Source organism: Myodes glareolus, chromosome 5 (genome assembly GCF_982192425.1).
Source record: "Myodes glareolus chromosome 5, mMyoGla1.1, whole genome shotgun sequence".
NCBI lineage: Eukaryota > Metazoa > Chordata > Mammalia > Rodentia > Cricetidae > Myodes > Myodes glareolus.
Window position 1 is genome coordinate 87,387,407 of NC_142030.1, and position 20,416 is coordinate 87,407,822.

General features: G+C 45.4%; 1 long non-coding RNA gene across 3 annotated transcripts; it reads right to left on the reverse strand.

Annotated features, from left to right (window-relative positions):
- Positions 1-8,825: 8,825 nt before the first annotated feature.
- LOC125398231 (uncharacterized) lies at positions 8,826-20,340 on the reverse strand. 3 transcript variants are annotated; one of them, XR_007231339.3, is made up of 6 exons: positions 20,177-20,340; positions 14,190-15,579; positions 13,316-13,705; positions 12,486-12,605; positions 10,000-10,055; positions 8,826-9,392 (listed from the first exon to the last, which is right to left on the reverse strand). It is a non-coding gene; the product is annotated as an uncharacterized LOC125398231 (long non-coding RNA). The 3 variants fall into 3 exon arrangements; XR_007231337.3 differs by lacking the exon at positions 20,177-20,340 and adding an exon at positions 15,614-15,878 and having other exon boundaries at positions 14,190-14,321; XR_007231338.3 differs by lacking the exon at positions 20,177-20,340 and adding an exon at positions 15,614-15,873 and having other exon boundaries at positions 13,316-13,492; positions 14,190-14,321.
- Between the last annotated feature and the right edge of the window lie 76 nt (positions 20,341-20,416).

The following is a 20,416-nucleotide window of genomic DNA, read 5'->3' on the forward strand; positions in this document are numbered from 1 at the left end:
TTTTCTGTTTTCTCTTTGTTTGCTTGTTTTGTTTTGTTTTTGTTTTGTTTTGTTTTGTTTTTTGAGACAGGGCTCGAACTCACAGAGATCCTCCTGCCTCTAGAGTGCCAGGATTGAAGGTGTACGTCACCACCTCCAGACTTTCTTTCTGCTTTTTAATTTAAAACTTTTTTTTTGAGAATTTCATACGAAAATACTATATTTACTGTTAGGAATATTTCTTAGGACAAGCTTCTCCACCAAGGTAAATAATTCCAACCAGATCAAATTAGATCAAATAAAAGATGCCCATGTTTAATGCAGTGATTCCGGATGGCACCAGGAAAGCATGGTGAGTGGAGGAGAGGGAAGGGGAGATCACCTAAAACCCGGAGACCACGTGTTCATGGGGGGGGGCAGCCTAAATAGCCTGTGGGAGTGGTCCTGACCCTCCCTGGGGAGGGGTCACTGCTTGGCGGGCTCTTCCGGAGGTGGAGTCCAGACTAAGGCAACACCCAGGGGAGGGGGATTGAAATGGATCCCAGGGGCTAGGGTCACTTCCAACCAAACATCCCAGACTCCTTGGATATAAGGGTGTCAGGGGGCTGGGGTCCCACTTTACCTCTCCTCCTCCTTTGTGTTCGCTTGCTGTTTTCTCCCTAACTGGGGATTCTCGTGTTATTAATGTTTTCTTTGCTCTTTCTGTACTGGGGATGAAAGCAGATCTTGTGCACGCTAGACAAGCCCCGTGCCACAGAGCTACACCCCCGCCTCAGAAGGCTAGCCTTTCATCTCTAATGCATCATAGAACTCGCTAGAACCTCCCTATCTATAACGTAGAGCCTCCTACACACACTCGAGCGTGGTAAATCCACGCACCTCTACACGCACCCCGCCAGGAAACTAGAAACATCTCACATCTTATCTGTGAGAAATACGGAGAATTCTTACACCACAAATTCAAAAGGCAGAGAAAAACACATAATTTTGGGTTTCCTATAAGTTCCTGGGTCAAGAACAACATCTAAGGCTGCTATTTTAAAACCAAATTAAAGATTTTTTTATGACAGGAAACTGCTCTAACAATAACACTTTATTTCCTGCAAACGACAAATAAATTCCATGCATTCCCACGCTTACTTTGCTCTGGAGCCCAGGGCCACAGGCTCAGAGACCAGAGCCTCCTGTGTCATTGAGAAGAAAGTTTTGTTATCGTTCTCAACGTTTTGAACCACTGAAGGAAGGATTTGACAAACTAAAATACATGAAACCTTAGTCATTGAGGAAGGCTGATTACGATGTCAGTGGACATGGATTTTTACTGAGATACCATCTTGTTGAGCAACCAGACCCTCAATAAAAACTCCAGTATGATCTTGTCCTATCAATCTCTGAATCTTTCCTGACAGAGTTTTCAGGCTGTGGACTTGTGGTGCTGACTGCCGTTCCTCTTTAGGGCACAAGCGGCAGAGACAAAAGGCCGTGCTCACGCAAGTGTTTGGGATTTGCTCACTAAAACAAAGAGGAAACGCAAGGCCTCAAGCACATTCCCAAACTGAGGTCCTAGGAACATTCCTCCTCAGGGGTGCTTGCTAACAGGGGCAGGAGGCTGGGCCAGGCTGTGCACCACACAGAACAGCCCTCAGGAATCCCTAAGGCCAGACTCTTACCTGGCTTTCACTCAGCAGTCCCCCAACATACCTGCCACTCCTTTTTGTTCTAGTATTGTGATTAACATTCCACCTGTACCTCAGGCCTTGCTAGTCCGGTCAGTTCTGCTCAATTCACAGCCCCAGGTATTGTGGGTAATTATCCTTTGATTACATCAGGAGTAGTCAGAAGTCAAGAAGGCCTTTTGTTTTGATCCAGAAGATTGGGCCTCAGGCGTGCTCAGCTTTCCCTCGTTGCCGACCTACACCGCTAGCCCCAATTTTGCCTCTCATCCAGTTTCTGACCTGGTAGAATTTATATCCCTCGGAGGAAAAATCTCAGTCTACACTGGGCCTGTCTCTCCCAGTTTCCCAGGCAGAAGGAGTGAGTCAGCCTTGCTCTCCACCCACACCTTTCCCGGACTTTACTGGAGATGCTGATTCCCTGGCCTGGCACCTGACCAACAGGACTAGGATTCCGTGCCTTGGAGTCGCAGTCTAGGTTCAGAATCCCGTGTCCTCTGCTTGACAGACCTTGGGGCAGATTGTCTCACCTCTCTGAGCTTCAGGCTTTTCATCTGTGAGGCAGAATAAAAGGTACCTACCTTTGAAAGACAGGCTTTCCAAGAGCAGAATCAAGGGGCCCTGGAGGGGACGCCCTCGGGATGCTCTCCCGGCCACACGCTAAGCCCCAACCGAGGCCATTTCTCATGCCTCTGGCCCCCATCCTTAGTTAATACAGCTTTAGCAGCTAGGACAGAGGAAATGGAAACCTTGGGTGGAAGAGGAAGAAGGCGCCTGCGGATGTATTTTACAAAGTGAAGTCAGACGGGAAGACGCAAAGATCAAAGCTCCTGAGTGTACAAAAGAAGAGATGCATGCAGTCTGGGGACCCAAGCTCCCCTCCAGAGTCTCCATGTCTGTCCTAAGCACCCAACGATGTGGGTTCTCCACTCAGGAGGTGTGTGGTCTCTTACAGCCACGGAAGGTTGGGAGCTGATGCCACCGAACTCGCTTCCCTAGCCACGGAGACAAATGGAGTTAAACATTTTGTTTTAAAAGGTATATGCTCAGCAAGTATGTGTTGCATAAATAGAGATGTGAATGAAGATTTCATTCACCATGAATAATTGAGATGAAAAAGGCACTGGGGACTAAATATTCAAGCGATTTCCGCTCACCCTGAGAGATAGGATAGGTCTAAGGTCCAGTCCATATGGTCGGCTATGGCTAACCAGCTCTGTAGAATGAAAACAACCATACACAATATGTCAATGATTGGGCACTGTTACGGCCCAGTAAAACTGTATATATACACACATATGCAGAAATATATACTATATATACATGTATAATATAATATATATACAGAGAGATTCCAAGTTTGAATGATTTTTATATGTCATGATATGGGTTTTTCTAACCATTTAAAAATATAAGAACCTAATTATATATTTTTCTTTCTTTCTTTTCTTCCTTCCTTTCTTATCCAAGAAACAGCTGGGCCTGGGGGTTTGCACTTGTAAGCCCAGCACCTAGGAAGTTGAAGCAGGATTGGTGTAAATTCCAGGCCAGCTTGGGCTGTAATGTGAGACCCTGTGACAAACCAATGAAAAGTATAAAATGTATACTTAGCTCACAACCTTTATAAGAATAGGTGGTAGTCACCTCTGACCCCTGAGCCAAACCCTACTTAGGAAATGGCAGGAGGTATGCCCAGGAGGAAATGTCACTTGAGTGTCTGCTGTGTGCTGGGAACCACACTAGCAGGCTGATGCCACAGCCAGGAAGAGACTCCTGCAGGCCCTGCCCTTAGGAAGCTAGAGTTCTAAACAGGAGAACTGATCACAAATAAGATAGCTGGAGACTGACTGCTTGGAAAGAGAAAATGAACAGGAAAGTGACAGGCTCAGAGAGGCCTCGTCAGAGGCCAGAGTTCTGCTCTCTTCCCTGTGACCCCAGCCACATCTGACCCACTAGATACCCTGTGGGTACAATCTCCACTCACAGCTTGTGACAGCAGAAGCCAAGGCACAAACCTTGGTTCTGTCTCCGAGCCTCGGTCGTGGGGTAGCTAGGGAGGAGACAAAGTAAATAAGAGTCAGGAGTCCAGGTCTTTTACTCTGCTCGACCACTCAGAGCCTCAGGCTCACAGATGGGAAGCAAGGACAATGATCAGGGCTGTGGAGAATGTCACAAAGGGGCTGCGGTGCTCACCCAGGTGTCTAGCACACAGTTTGATGGACAACGAGGTGGCTTCTTCCTTTTCTTCCTTTTCCTCCTCCTTCCTCTTATTTTTGTTTTATTTTTGAGACAAGGGTCTCACTAGGAGTCCTGGCTGGCCTAGAACACACTAAATAGACCAGATGGCTCTCAAATCCACAGAGATCCACCTGCCTCTGCTTCCCAAGTAAAGACACAAGGCACCACTCCAGGATCGCCAGCCTCCTTTTCTTCTGACAGGGTCTCACTATGCTGCCCAGGCCACCTCCAAATTCCTAAAAGTCTTCCTGCCTTAGCTTCGCAAGTGCTGAGATTATCAATTCCCCCTGTGACACACAGGTTTGGTGGGTGAGTGGAAACAATCCTGCTTGCCTGTCCTTAACCTGCAGTATGTCAGCATGAACAAAAGCAACAGGTTAGGACTGTTCCCCATTCTGCCTGCCCAGTGGTCCCCTTCCATGTTCAATCACTAGGGTAGCTAATCTGAATTCTGTAACATGAGTTTTGCTGGAGGGAAGCTGAGGCTACAGTCCACTTGACCCCCAAGCAAAACAAAACAGCCACCACTGAGCCCTGAGGTCCACAGCTCTGCCTTCTAACCTTGAGATAAGATTTTCATTTGAAAATGAAAAGCAGAACAAAGTATCTTAGATTTCAGTGTCCTTATGCTCTTGTTTACAGTAGGATACAGTGTGGGAGTGGCTGGAGAGATAGCTGTCCTTGTGAGCACTTGTTCCTGCAGAGGACCTGGTTTCAGATTCCAGCACCAGCGTCAAGCAGCTCCAACCACCTACAACTCCAGCTCCAGGGATACCCTCTTTGATTGAATGCACCCAGCATACGTTCATACTTCCATGCACATATCATAAAAATAATTTTTGAGGCCAGGTAGTGGTGGCATGGTGTAGGACAATTCTATATTCTGTCAGTTATGTTTTAAATAAATGCTGATTGGCCATTAGCCAGGCAGGAAGTATAGGTGGGACAACCAGACAGGAAGTAGAAGCGGAGCAAGAATAGGAGAATTCTGGAAAGAAGGAAGCTCCCTCCCCAGTCCTGCCCAGACCACGAAGAAGCAAGATATAAACTACCCTGCTAAAAAAGGTATCGAGCCATGGGTTGATATAAGTTCTAAGAGTTAGCAAGAAGCCTGAGCTAATGGGCCAATCAGTGTATAGACCTCTGTGTGATTTTCTTTGGGACCTTGCCAGCTGTGGGAACAGGGCTGGACAGAAACCCCAATAAGCCTCGTGTTATAGTGGCACATGCCATCAATCCCAGGATTTAGAAGGCAAAGGCAGACAGATCTTTGTGAGTTTGAGGCCAGTCTGGTCTGCAAATCAAGTCCCAGGATAGTCAGAGCTGTTATGCAGACTAACCCTGTCTTGAAAAACCAAAATAAATGATTTTTAAAAAATCATATGCATAATTTTATGAAGTGGGATTCCCCTCTGTGTGCTGTGAATATACCATTGGCTAATAAAGAAACTTGCTTGGCCTATGATAGGGTAGAATAGAGGTAGGTGGAGAAATCTAAACTGAATGCTGGGAGAAAGAAGGGCCGAGTCAGAGAGAAGCCATGTAGCCCTGCTGGAGACAGATGCCGGAACTTTACCCAGTAAGCCACAGCCTCATGGCAATATACAGATTAATGGAGATGGGTTAAATTAATATGTAAGAGCTAGCTAATAAGAAACTAGAGCTATTAGGACAAGCAGTGATTTAATTAATATAGTTTCTATGTGGTTATTTTGGGAGTCTGGGCAGCTGGGTAACGAACAAGCTGCCTCTTACTGCAATTTTAGCTTAAAATCTAAAAGCCAGAACCTAGGGGCTGGGAGTATAGTTCAGTAGTAGAGTACTTGCCTAGTATAGAAAAGGCTCTGGCCTCTATCCTTAGCCCTGCAAATACACGAAGAAACAAATGCCGATATTCCATTATATATTAATAATCAGAATTGTAAGCTCTTAGTTACACAAAGGGAGAAAATAATCAAGGCAGGGCAGATTTACAGAGGCCTTCAGAGAAAGCAGTATTTAGTTTTTCAAAAGTAACCACATGAAATATGCAGAATTGCGAGGGAGAAAACAAACCGAATGAATATAAATGTTGTTGACATTGAGTTTTGTTTTTGTTTTTAGCGGTAGGAATCAAATGCAATGCCCTGTGTAAGCCTGACAAGCATTCTGCCACTGAGCTCTACCTCAGCCCTGGATCTGGGTAGAACTTTGGAATGAATGCTCTTTAACTATATGATGAAGACCGTGCTTTACTTGTGAGTAGGAAGTGTAGGGAAAGAGAAACGTTTGTTACACTAAAGATAAGATATGCATTTGACAAATGACTTAAGATGAGAACTTCACAGTGATCTAAGAAAGAACACACAAAATAGGGAATATTGATAGCAGATGAAAGAGTTTGTACTGGAAAATGACTGAGCATCTCCGTAAATGTCAGCCTAACCTGCTAGCAAAAGCTACATTCAAATCACCGCAGGAATCTCCAGGAATATTTACACAATGGAGTACTACACAGCAGAAAAAAATAACGACATCTTGAATTTTGCAGGCAAATGAATGGAGCTAGAAAACATCATTTTGAGTGAGGTAACCTAGACCCAGAAAGACAAATATCATATGTACTCACTCATAAAGGGCTTTTTAGCAAAGGAAACCAGCCTACAAATCACAAGGTTGTGTTGCATTTGCTTAACTATGTAAAGATGTGTTACTGTTTTACCTTGCCTGCCTAAGGCACTTGACTGGTTTAATAAAAAGTTGAATGGCCAATAGCAAGGGAGGAGGTATAGGTGGGTCTTACAAGCAGGGGTAGTAACTAGGAGGAAGTATTTAGGTTTGGAAAGGAAAAAAGAAAAAGAGATGCCAGGGAGATGCCAGGGGACAGCCAGATAGACATGGACGAAGCAGGAAAATAAGAATACAGAATGAAAGAAAGGTAAAAAGCCCCAAGGCAAAGGCAGATGAATAGAAACGGATTAAATTAAATTAAAAGACATAGTGGGACAAGCCTAAGTTAAGACCTAGCATTCATAATTCATATAAGTCTCCATTCCTTTATTGGGAGCTGGTTGGCAGCTCAAAGAAATTTCCAACTACATGAACACACACACACACACACACACACACACACACACAAAGTTGGAGGAGTAGTAGAGCCATGGATACAATCTAGTTGGTAGAGTATCTTATCTAGCACATAGTCCTGCACCTGATCCTCAGTATGATACAGACATGAAGGCACAGATGTGGAATTTTAATACTAGGAGCAGAAGAAGGGAAATCACAAATTCAAGATTCTCTTCAAATGTATAACCTATTTGAGTCCAGCCTGGTTACATGAGACCCCACCTCAAATAAACAATAAACAAAATATTAAATATTAGGGTTGAAGAAATGATCGTTACTAGGAAAAACTTTTTAAAATGGAGTATTAGCTTTACAGGTGAAACACTACTGGAAATCATCATCACCATTTTGAGACAGGATCTCACTACATAGCCTTGGCAGGCCTGGAATTCACTCTGTAGACCAGGTTGGCCTTGAATTTCTAGAAATCCTCCTGCCTCTGTCTCCCAAGTGCTGGGATTAATAGAGACAAGCCTCCACACCTAGCATGAAGTTAATTCTTCTTTGTTTTTTTTGCTTTTTTTGAGACAGGGTTTCTCTGTGTAGCCTTGGCTGTCCTAGAACTCACTCTGTAGACCAGGTTGGCCTCATACTCACAGAGATCCTCCTGTCTCTGCCTCCCAAATGCTGGGGTTAAAGGTGTGTGCCACCACCACCTGTTGAAGTTAATTCTCAAGACAGGTGTAATGGCCCACCTGGAACCCCAGTATTTGGGAAACCGAGGCAGGATGTCCGTGAGTCTGAAGCCAGGCTTTGTGACACGGTGAGATCCAACCTCCTTTTCGTAACTTTTAAAATTTAAACGCCAAACCCTTCCTATCATCTTTATTGAGGGATCGTTGTCCAGACAGATCAGCTGTTAGGTTTTGAGAAAAAAAAAAAAAAAACAAATGTAGACAACCATGAGAAAAGAATATAACACATTCTTAGTGATTTCATCTGCAAGAGTTTTCAATTCATTTGGGCTGTGACAGACAAGACAGCGACTGTGTGCCCTGGGCCTGGGAGAGACACTGTGACTCATTCAGCATGTGGCTGGGCAAGCATTGTAAGCCTGGAGCCATTTTAATCTGCAGGCTTACAGCTGGTGAGATAGCTGAAGCTCTGCCCTTCAAATCCCCAAGTCAGGGAGAGGGAAAAGCACAGAAGTAATGAACAGGATCTGATAACTCTTATGACAGAGTGGGGCATGCTGGCGGGAAGGAAAGGGAGCTAAGCCTGAAAGATAATAGCAGATGGTCAAGAGAAGTGGGTGGGCTGGTCACCGTGGTACATTCATTTAGTGCCATCACTCAACAGGCAGAGGAAGGCAGATCTCTGTGAGTTCAAGACCAGCCTGGCTTACAAATGGAGTTCCAGGAGAGCTAGCCAGGACCACACAGTGAGACCCCAAATTAAAGAGAGAGAGAAAAGTTGGTAGACGGCACCAGGGTAAAGGAGAAAGGAAGGATGGAGTCAAGTCCTTCCTAAGAGCAAGTTGAGGGCACCTGGGGAAGAGCAGAGAGTGACCACAGTCAGAATACACTCAGAGGCCCGACCAAGGAACTAACTTTATTACATTTTATTTATTTAGTGTTGGGGGGTGAGGGTGTGTGTGCATACATCCATGTCACATGACACATGTGGAAATCAGAGAACGGCCTGGAGGAATTAGTTCTCTCTTTCCACCATGCAAGACTCCCAAGACTCAAGCTCACCTGGTCATGCTTGGCCACAAGTGTCCTTATCTACCAAGCCATCTTCCTGATGCAAGAAACTCGAATTTTATCTTGGAAGCTGTTCTGGTTTCATTTCTGTTGCTATAATAAAACACCCTGGCAAAATCAGTTTAAAGAAGAAAGGGTTTATTTGGCTTACCATTCTGGGTTACAGTCCATCATTTTGGGGAAATCAAGTCAAGAATTCAAGCAGCCAGTCCCATCACATCCAAAATCAAGACCCAAGAGAATATATACACCCTTGCTTGCTTAAGCTCAGTTTCCTTCCCTCATTTACATACAGCTCAGGACCTAGGCTAAGGAATGGTGCTGCCCTCCTTCAGGATGGGTCTTCCCACTCGGTCAACAACCTGAGATAGCTTAGCAGGCAAGGGCATTTGTAAAAACTCTTGCAAAGACCTGGGTTTGATTCTCGCACCCACATAGTGGCTCACAATCACCTGCAACTCCAGTTCCAGGGGATCCAATGACCTCTTCTGACCTTTGTGGGGAATGAAAGACTGAGTCCCGAGTGGTATTTCCTGAAAGTAGAAAGCTAGGAAGGAAGGCCGGGCACGTGTGACACAGGCGTTTAATCCCAGCACTTGGGAAGAAGAGGCAGATAGATCCTTATGAGTTTGATTCCAGTCTGGTTTACACTACGAATCCAAGTCAGCCAGAGCTACACAGTAAGAACCTGTTTCAAAATAGAAATAATTTAATTTAGTGAAGCTGGATAGGAGGCTGGGGAGGTAAATGAAAGGTTGATTGCCAAGGCTAAGTAAGTCCTGAAGGAGTAGGTTTGGATAACAGACAACAGCTAAGTTTTCAAATACCAAGTTTGGATCTGTCTTAGGGTTTCCATTGCTGGGAAGAGACATCATGACCATTGCAACTCTTATAAAGAAAAGCATTTAATTGGGGCAGGCTTACATTTCAGAGGTTTAGTCTATTATTATCATTATGGGACATGGAAGCATGCAGACAGACATGGTGCAGGAGAAGGAGTTGAGAGTCCAGGCAGCAGAAGAAAAAACTGCCACACTGGGTGTGGCTTAAGTATATATTATCCTTCAAAGCCCACCTCCACAATGGCACACTTCCTCCAACAAGGCCACATATATTCCAACAGGCCATAACTTTTAATAATGCCACTCCCTATGGGCCAAACATTCAAACACATGAGTCTATGGGGGCCAATCCTATTCAAATCACCACAGGGTCATTCATGGAAACCTCACACAGAACTATATGCTGGGTAATGGGAGAGAAAGACAAATTAGAGTTAATAACCCTAGACTCACTCATCAAAATCTCCTGGGCTGTGCCTTTGAGACAGTAACATCTTGAGTATCCACATCTGTAAAACGAAGATGGAAATCATTATGTGACAAGCAGTCACATAATGTTACATCTAATTAACATTAAATGATATTTGATAACATGAAACATGGTATTGGGCACATGCACCTTGTGTGTAAGGCAGTGGTGGAGACAGGGTCTCTGATACAGGAGAATTGTCTATATTCTGTCAATCATGTTTTAAATAAGTGCTGATTGGCCAGGTAGAAAGTATAGGCAGGTCAACCAGGCAGGAAGTAGAGGTGATGCAATGAGAACAGGAGAATTCTGGGAAGGAGGAAGCCCATTCCTCCCAGTTCTGCCCAGATCACCAAAGAGGCAAGATGTGAGCTGCCCCTCTGAGAAAGTTACCGAGCCATGTGGCCAACATAGATAAGAATAATGGGTTAATATAAGCTGCAAGAGCTAATAAGTAGCCTGAGCTAAAGGGACAATCAGTTTTATAACTAATGGAGATCTCTGTGTGATTTTCTTTGGGGCTTGCCGGCTGTGGGGAACTGGGCAGGACATAAACCCCAACAAGCAGGCCCCCTCATGTTACAGGTCTTGCTATATAGTCCAAGCTAGCTGTGACCTCCTGGGTTGGCTTCCCAAGGGCATGCAGTTTTATTTTTGTTGAGCAAAAGCTCAGAAGAGGGTCGATTGGGGGAGCTCCTATACATAAGAAACAAGCCAAGGAGACCACAGGGCCTAATGTCAGGAAAATAATACAAAACACAAGTAATTCTGCAGCAAAAGCAGCTTCTGTCTCACTATTCTGTCTTCTAAATTTATATGCATTGACCCAATAACTTCACTTCCATAAGTCTATTCTGAGAAAATGAACCTTTTAACATTTTTAATAGTGAGGCTAGAGAGATGGCTCAGCGGTTAATAGTACTGGCTGCTCTTCCAGAGGACCCAGGTTCAATTCCCAGCACACACATGGCAGCTCACAAGTACCTATAACTCCAGTTCCTTCACACCAATGCACATAAAATAATTTATTTTTGGTTTTTTGAGACAGGGTTTCTCTGTGTAACAGTCATGGTCTTGAACTCACTGAGATCCACCTGCCTTTGCCTTCCAAGTGCTGAGATTAAAGGCATGTGCCATCATTGCCTGGCCATAAAACAAATTTAAATAAATTATTTTTAAAAAATTTTAATATTGCCAGGCGGTGGTAGCCCATGCCTTTAATCCCATCATTTGGGTAGAGGCAGAGGCAAGCAGCTCTCTGTGGGTTCGAGGCCAGCCTGGTCTACAAAGTGAGTTCTAGGACAGTCAGGGCTATTAGACAGAGAAACCCTGCCTTGAAGAACAAAAGCAAAATTTACTATTTATTTTAATTTTTTAAATTGTGTATATGTGGCAGTGGGGTACGGCTGTGAGCAGGGGTGCTCACGGAGGTCAAGGTTTTGGGTCCCCCTGGAGCTGAAGTTACAGGCAGTTGTGAGCCACTTGATAAGAGTTCTGGGAATCTACCTAGGGTCCTCTGTAAGAGCAGTATGTGCTCTTAACCAATGAGCCAGCTTGCCAACCCCAGAAAGAAGTTTCTAAAGGTTAAGAAAACTACTAAAATCGGGCATAGGGAAATTATAGCATTGCAGCGAACTCTTGTGATTTATTTAAAAGTGGGGTTGAAGGGGCAGAACTGGGAGACAGATATAAAGGTGTTGATCTCTGGCAGGTGTTTGTAGTCTCAGATGGTATGAAACCAAACCTGAAGGCTTCCGTTTAAAAGACAAATCATTAAATGGAATTGCAGAATGTTTGGGGGAGCAGGGTTCAAGATAGGGTTTCTCTGTGTAGCCCGAGCTGTCCTGGAACTCTATTTGTAGACCAAGCTGGCCTCGAACTCGTAGAGGTCTGCTTGCCTCTGTCTCCTGAATGTTGGGATTAAAGGCATGAGCTACCACCCCTGGCTGGATTGCAGAACACTTTTCTGGGAGAATTTTTTTAAAAAAGACTACTCACTCACTGAGTAGCCGGAGAGCCAGGCCCTGTCTCTGGAAGCGTGGTTTCTGATAATCCTTCTTCCTCAACTCTGTGTCCAGCGGAACTGGCCTCAGGTTCAGTGGCCTTTTCCTGTTTGCCGTGCCCCCTGCCCTGCCCTGACTTTTCTCTCTGCCTGAGAGGCTGCATTCCAGAGATCGATACTCAGCTAACTCCCCAGGCCTGTGCTAGGGACACTGGCAGACCAGCCAGACACCAGCTCCCCTGACCTGCTAGGATCTAATCTCCAATCTCTTTCTACTCAGTGGCTGCAGCTTTGTGTTTCCTTCAAGGATTACTGTTTCATTCCATGCCAAAAACACTCTGCCTGAGTCGGTCTGGTAACTCAACTGGGGGTGTGGATCCTAAGCAGGCTGAACTCTGCAAACGCCTGCCTATTATACTTCCAGAAGCACTTTTTTTCCCTTTCCTGGAGAAAAGGCAAATAACTTACCAGGGCCTCCAAACTCCCATGAGCTTGAAAAACCTAATTTGGCTTGGTCCTTTAGTCCCATCCTCCACAGTAACCTTGGGGTTAATCAACTCAGTGTCTCCTCCGTGACTAGAAAAGAGGCTTGCACAAAACCGGCATTAATTAGATTTAACTGAATCATCAACAATGCTTCCCCAAAAGAAATTCCTAAAAAGAAAAAAACAGAAAGAAAACTACTTCACTTGGGGCTCAGTGGAGCTCAGTTGGCAGTGTTCTTACACACACACACATACACTCACAGGCACACACACTCACAGACACTCACACACACTCTCACACACACATACACACACTCACAGATACACATACTCATAGACACACACATTTACAGATACTCACACACACACTCTCATACACTCTCTCTCTCTCTCTCTCTCACACACACACACACACATACACACACACACTCATAGACACTCACACACGCGCGCGCGCACACACACACACACACACACACACACATGCTAGTGTCTGGAGCAAGAGGATCAGTTCAGGGTCACACAGCTAGCTAGAGGTCAGCTTGTGCTGCAGGAGGTCCTGTCTCAAATACAAACAACGATAAAAACATGGCAGGTTGACAGACGCCTCTAATCCGATTATCATTCATGAGGCAGAGGCAGGTGGATTTTTGTGAGTTCGAGTCCAGTCTATAGAGAGTTCCAGACTAACCAGGGCTACAGAGTGAAACTTTGTCTCAAAAGAATGGGGGTGGGGGAAGAAGAGTGAGAGAAAAAAAGAAGAAAGAAAAAGAACTTTTCCTTTTTCATACAAACTGAGGATTGCGCAGTTACCCGAACAGGAGCAAAAGCGAAAGTGAAACGACCGCATTCTTCTCTGAGACCGCAAGGCCTGCACACAGCCGATCTGGGGTCACGATCAGGGATTCGGGTCTTCTGTGGTGCTTCCGAAGCCTCTGACTCACTGCGATCTTGGGTAATAATTCTCCCAGACTCCTTACACCTCATTTCCTATTTTCGCAACATGGAAAATACGTTTGTGCCTTCTCTGCCAAGTGTGGCGGTGTCGGGAAAGCAGAAGACACACGAATGCCTTTGGAATGCTTCACCAGGCCGCCTTCCCTGCAGTCTGTGGTTTCAAAGGCTTGCTCAGCAGCAGTGGTTATTTTGATGCCCAGCCTCCTTCCAGGTCCAAAATATTCTCGATTGTGTTCAAATTTAGCCCTGACGATAAGAGCATGTTGGGCTGGAATACACTCCAGGGACGTGCGGAGCAGCGCTTCTCAACGATTTGTAATTCCTACTCCCCTTGATAAGGATTAAAAATCTCACCCCTTGCTGAGGGAGGTGGCTCAGGCCTTTAGTCCTAGTATAGGGGTAGAGGCAGATGGATCTCTCTAGCCTGGTCTACTGAGCTAGTCCCAGGACAGCCAGGGCTACACAGTGAAACCCTGTCTTGGGAGTGAAAAAAACAAAAACAAAAAAAAACAAAAAAAACCACTTCCACACCTTTTATACATTTTATAGTATGAAAGGCAGAGTTAATGTTTTTCCTTTTCAAAGTATATGTTTTTATAATAAATACATTTGTTATTTACAACAAATAAGGGGTGGCCTGGGAGAAGGTTGAGCAGATAAAACTCCTGTAATATAATTTGGAAATATGCTTGACCCTTTCCTGGTGGCAGTTGTGGGTATCGTTACTAACCTCAAGGTTTGTCACCATTCATGAATGAAGTTTATATTGCGCTGCAGTTAGAGGTCCAAGAAAATATAACCTTTTCCCTCTTGTGTCCACAGGATCCCAGACATTCAACCAAAGACAACGGTCTGCAGAAACCTGGAGAGGGGCAGCTGGTTAGGGGGACTGGGTTCATTTGTCTTTATGTTCACAGGGAAAAACTTAAAAAACACTGTAGATGTTCCAGGGCATCTGTATGGGACTGGTCCAGGGCATCTGTATAGGACTGGTCCAGGGCCCCAAGGAAGCCAAGTCAACGGAAGTTCAAATCCCTTGTATAAAATGATGCAATATTTTACTCAAATCGGCACCCATCCTCCTATACACTTGAGGTCATATCTAGTTTACTTACAATACCTCATACAGTGTAAAGCTCCCCACATAGCTGTCTCCTATTATTTGTGTTATAAAGGTAAGGAGGAAAGTCTATACACGCTAAGTATGTGAGCCTGGCTATATTTTTAAAGCTTGTTGGCTGAATCTGAGTATGAAATATGCAGGTAAGAAAGGCCAACTATAGCCAGGCCGTGGTGGCGCACGCCTTTAATCCCAGTACTTAGGAGGCAGAGGCAGGCGGATCATTGTGAGTTCGAGGCCAGCCTGGTCTGCAGAATTGAGTTCCAGGACAGCCAGGACTACACAGAGAAACCCTGTCTCAAAAAGCTAAAGAAAAAAAGAAAAAAGAAAGACTTTCTTCTTTGGAGGGCTCACACCAAAACAGATCTAGCAAAACGGCTCATTGATGATGGTGGATCTTCAAACACATCTATTTAGAACCACATCCCTCCCTGGCTACATGAGAACATAGTTCCTCAAAGCTTTAGCATAAAAACGTAACCAGAAATACACACACTGGGGACACTCGGAGGAGAGAGTCCGTTTCCTAACAACTCCCTCGCCATGTGCAATGGGATCTTGAAGGGGGCGGCGTGCGTCTCTAAATACGTAAGAAATGTAAAAAGTTATCTTTCTACAGTCCTTGGCTTCCTACCGCAGCACTGACTAATGCAAGATGTTTCAGCCCAGCCATGGGGCTCTCTTCAGATTACCAAATACTTCCTTTCTTCTCTTTCCGTTGCTTCAGTTCTGGTCGATAGCATTTCATAAGTTTGTAAAAATAAAGACACAAATCGGAGCAAGCTGGAGAAAGAACCTTGCTCACTGCAGTTTTCCCAGGTCCTTCCAGGGCCAATTCCCTCCAGGGCACACTGGACCGTCTCTACCTGAACCCAGCAGTTGGGCGCATGCTCTGACCCATCTCCACTCCGCAGCCTCCGGAACGAGGCAGCTCCTCCGCCGTCCACTGTCTGCCCCACGTCAGATGTGAAGCGGACTGGCTCACGACTTCCAGCATCATCTTCAAGAATAAATGCCAGAAAAGAATAGTTTACCTTAAAAGCGCTTCCTCAGTCCTCCCCAAGCAATTCAGGAGCCACGTTCACACTTCACCAGCCAGTCAGACTCAAAAGAATGTTGAGCTAGTTGTTGGCCCACCCCCAGCCCATCCTGTCTGAGGCTGAAACATCTGCAACATTAAAAAAAATGAGCTATGTAGAAATAAGCAGTTTTGGAAACTGTGCGTCAGAAACTAGTGGCTTGTTGCCTGTATGAGACATTCCTGTCAAATTCCTACAGAACCACGGAGTAAAATCCCCAGCTGGCGGGAACAGAAGGCCAAAGTTCTGCGGGAAAGGAGGGGAAAAGGTGTCCCTGAACTTCCCCAAGGCGGAGCTTACAGGACACTTTGCACAGTGTGGAAATGGGCAGTTTTTCCTCCACCTTTGCTCCCTGCACCGGCTTTTTCACCTGTGAGCTGCAAACACATTCACACTATGGTAGGGGTAGCAACGACTCCCTTGAGACCACTTCCTGGAGATCCCAAACTACCTGCCCTTTTTCTTTCTGTTCTACTTGCTTAAGACAGTGGTCCCCAGTCAGGATCTTCCTGTCCTGTTCCTGAGATGGGTGGGTGGTTTGGTTTGGTTTGATTGGGATTTAATCCGGTACTCAGGACGAAGAGGCAAAGACAGGCAGGAGCATCTCTGGATTTAAGAGTATCCTAACCTACATAGTGAGTTACAGGCCAGCCAGGCCTATCTAGTGAGACCCTGTCTCTAATCTTTATATTGTTGGGGGCTGGAGGAATAGCTTAGTGAGGTGGATGTCTAGCACACATAAAGCCCTGAGTTAAGTCCCCAGTACCTCATAAACCAGGTAAGGTGGTGCACACCTGTATTCCCAGTACGTGAAGGTGGAGAGAGGAGGTTCAGAAATTCAAGGTCACCTTCAGGTACATAGTGAATTACAGGCCAGTTTGGCTACAGGAGACTTTGTCTCAAAAGACAGATGGACAGATAATCAGACAGATAGATAACAGTCAGCCATGTGGCACACACATGCAGTTCCAGCACTCAGAGGCAGGGGCAGGCTGATCTCCGAATTCAATGCCAGCCTGATCTATAGAGTAAATTCCAGGACAGGCAGGGCTACACAGAGAAATCCTGTCTTGAAGAAAAAACAAAACAAAACAAACAAGCCAGATGTACTCGTATGCACCAGGCATCACAGCGCTCCTAGGGAGAGATGACAGACTAGACAGAATTGTCCTGCTAGCCTGGAGTTCACACGGCAGAAACAAGCGGGACCCTGTGTCTCCCTATACGACGGAAAGAAAACCAGTTCCTGAAGTTGTCCTCTGACTTCCTCTCATATTGTGTCAAGTGTGTGTTCACACTCACAAACACACACACACACACCAATGATAAATTAAAAATTGAAATTTCACAAAAGGCATTTCATGGATAATCTTTCCATTAATATTGTCCACGGTTGGATGTGGCAGTACAAGCCATCTTGGCATTCACGAAGTAGAGACAGGATGATAGAGCGATACTTAACCATCAGCCTGAGCTATACGGCAAGATGCTAAAACCAAAACTCTAACAAAACTAAAACTACCAACTTCCAACATGAATTCAATTTTAAAATAAAATCTGGGTGCAGAGCTGTTTCCAGAAATTTCAGCACTTAGAAGGTTGAAGCAGGAGGCTCACCATGAGTTCAAGGCCACTCTGGGTTACCTAGTGAGTTCCAGGTTGCTCTAAGCTACAGAGTAAGACCCTAAGTCAAAAGACAAAAACAGGGGAATGGGGGCTGAGAGATGGTTTAAGAGCACTGGCTGCTCTTCCAGAGGACAAATCAAGTTCCCAACAACCACATGGTGACTCACAACCATCTGAGTTCCAGGGGATCTGACACCCTCTTCTGGCCCCCAAGGGCAACAGGCACACACATGGTTCACAGACATACACCTATACGCATAAAATTAAAGAATAAAAATTAAATTTAAAAGATGGCTTCGGGGCTAGAGAGATGGCTTAGTAATTAAACACTGACTGCTCTTGCAGAGGACATAGGTTCAATTCCCAGCACCCACATGGTGGGTGCAACCATCCATAACCCACATTCCAGGGGTTCAAACAGGCACAACTGTGGTGCGAGACATGCAAATGTGGGCAAAGCATTTATACACATATAAAATAAATAAATCTAAAAAAAATCCTGTAACCATAACCCTAAATATACAGAAAAATGTTTGGTTAGCAGTAAAATCCCCACTATTAGCATTTACGCAATTGATCAAAGTCTCAAAAACATATTACAAATTCTGAAAACTGCTGGGAGCACGACTCAGAGCTATCAAGCTCTCCCAGCATGTACAAAGCCCTGGGTTTCATCCTCGACACCAAAGTAAGCTCTCACACACTCACACATACACACATACATACATACATACATGTGTGTGTGTGTGTGTGTTTAGAGAGAGGCATGAAAGCTTATTGAGAGATGCTCATTTGTTTGTTTGTTTCTATGTAGCCCTGGCTCTCCCGGAACTCACTCACTATCTGGTCTATATACTAGGCTGGCTTTGAACTTAGAGAGGTCTGCCTACTTTCGCCTCCCAAATGAGAAATCTTTTTTAAGTTATTTTTATTTTTACTGTGTATTTGTGCATGTTGCGTCGGAGGGGTGCTTGTGCGATTTGGCATACATGTGGAAGATGGAGGTCAGAGAATAATCTCAAGAGTTAGTTCTTCCTTCCATCTCTATATGGGTTCTGGGGATTGAACACAGGTTACCAGGTCTGCACAGCAAATACCATCACAGACTGAGCCAGTCCCTAGCCTGAGAAACGCATTCTGTTCTTTCTTTCTCTCTTTCTCTCTTTCTTTCTCTCTCTCTTTCTTTCTTTCTTCCTATCTTTCTTTCTTTCTTTCTCTCCTTCCTTCCTTCCTTCCTTATTTCTCTCTCTCTGTCTCTCTTCCTTCCTTCCTTCCTTCCTTCCTTCCTTCCTTCCTTTGTGGGTTTTTTGAGACAGGGTTTCTCGAAACCTGGCTGTCGTAGGTTGAAACATAGCCGTGGCTGTCCTAAAGCTCTCTCTGCAGACCAGGTTAGCTTCCAACTCATGGAGATCCACAGCCTCTGCCTCCCAAGTGCTGGGATGAAAGGTGAGGTATGTGCCCCCACCACCTGCAAAATACATTCTTTAGTGAGCTAACATGAATTCAGTACATTTTTTAGTGCAAGTGGATGCATCTCTGGAGAGATTACTAGAATACCACTTGGTATAACTGTGTCAGAAATTTCACTTACAGACGTCAGCATTGAGGAGCCTGCCCCTAAAGAGCACAGAAAGGAAGGGAAGCATCATAACTACAGCAATGTCAGACGCACTTTCAATTCCTTCACAGGTCACAGCCTTCCCACGGCTCTGCAACACCATCTCTTCCAATGGAAAAAGACACGTTGAGCGCCCCTCATCTCCAGTCACCTTCTCATACTGGCATCAATATTTGGCGGATCTACTCTGACCTGTGGGGCCGAGGAGGGATTTTCCCACACCAAAACACAGCACCATAGACGGCAGAATGGCAAATGGCATGCCCTTCCTGTAGGGATGGATTTGTTCATGGTGGGGTGTGGAGATGGGGTTCATTTCAGAAAAGGATATCTATATAGACAACGGAGATCTGAAAATTGCTTCCCTTGCCAGAACTGAACTAAATCAAATTACGTCAGCCACTTGCTCCTCACTCCAGGTCTCCTCTACCCAACCTCTGACCTGCAGCCTAGGCACACTGAGCTGCCCCTCACCAAGTCTCAAGTTAACTCGGTTGACCACATCGTTCCCAGGTCAACATCCTATTCAAGCCTATCCAAGAAGTCACTGTCCTAGCTAACCGCCTGCCCTAAAGACACAGAGCCACTGTAACATACCATGCCTCCGCTGAGAATGGGTCAGAACCTCTCCAGGAAAAGAACCCACACGGAGTCCAGAGAAGCAGTGCCGCCCCCAAGAGACAGCGCAGTGGGGAAGTAAAATGGCGAATGATAAACTAGGAAGGACTGGGTTAAACACAGCTTCTCACTAAGTTTTGTTTGTTTGTTTTTTGTTGTTGTGTTTGTTTTGAGACTGTGTCTCACTCTGGAGCTCTGGTTGGCCTAAAACTCACTATGCAGACAAGTCTGGCCTCAGACTCACAGAGACCCACCTCTATCTCCTGCCCGAGAGCTTCAGCTAAAGGTGTGTGCCACCAGGGCTGCATTACAAAGTACTCCTGAGGTAATTTTGTTTTTGTTTTTGTTTTCGAGACAGGGTTTCTCTGTAGCTTTGGAGCCTGTCCTGGCTGGAACTAGCTCTGTAGACCAGGCTGGCCTCGAACTCACAGAGATCCACCTGCCTCTGCTTCCCGAGTGCTTGGATTAAAGGTGTGCGCCACCACCGCGCAGCCCTTCAGCGATAGTGTTTTCACGTGTTGAGGCTAATGCCTCATTTCTTTCTCCTTGACTGTGCATATGAACATATGATGTGTCTCCATGTGTGTGACATGCCTGGGTGTGTATGCGTATGAGGCTCATATGAGATGTGTGCATGTGTTCCCACAGATACACACCACAGTGGACGTGTCAACTCAGAAGTCAGGCTTCACCCTCCACCTTCTTCTCCCTTCTCTGAAGCTCCGTCTCTGCTGTTTGCAGCTGCACTGTGTACACCAGGCCAGGCAGCCAAGGACTTTCCAGAGATTCTTCTGTCTCCACTAAACACACGGATTACAAACCAAAGTGCCCCTCTGTGTGTCCATCCTCAGGACACGACACTACTACCTGCTGAGCTATGCCCCATCCCCTTAAGC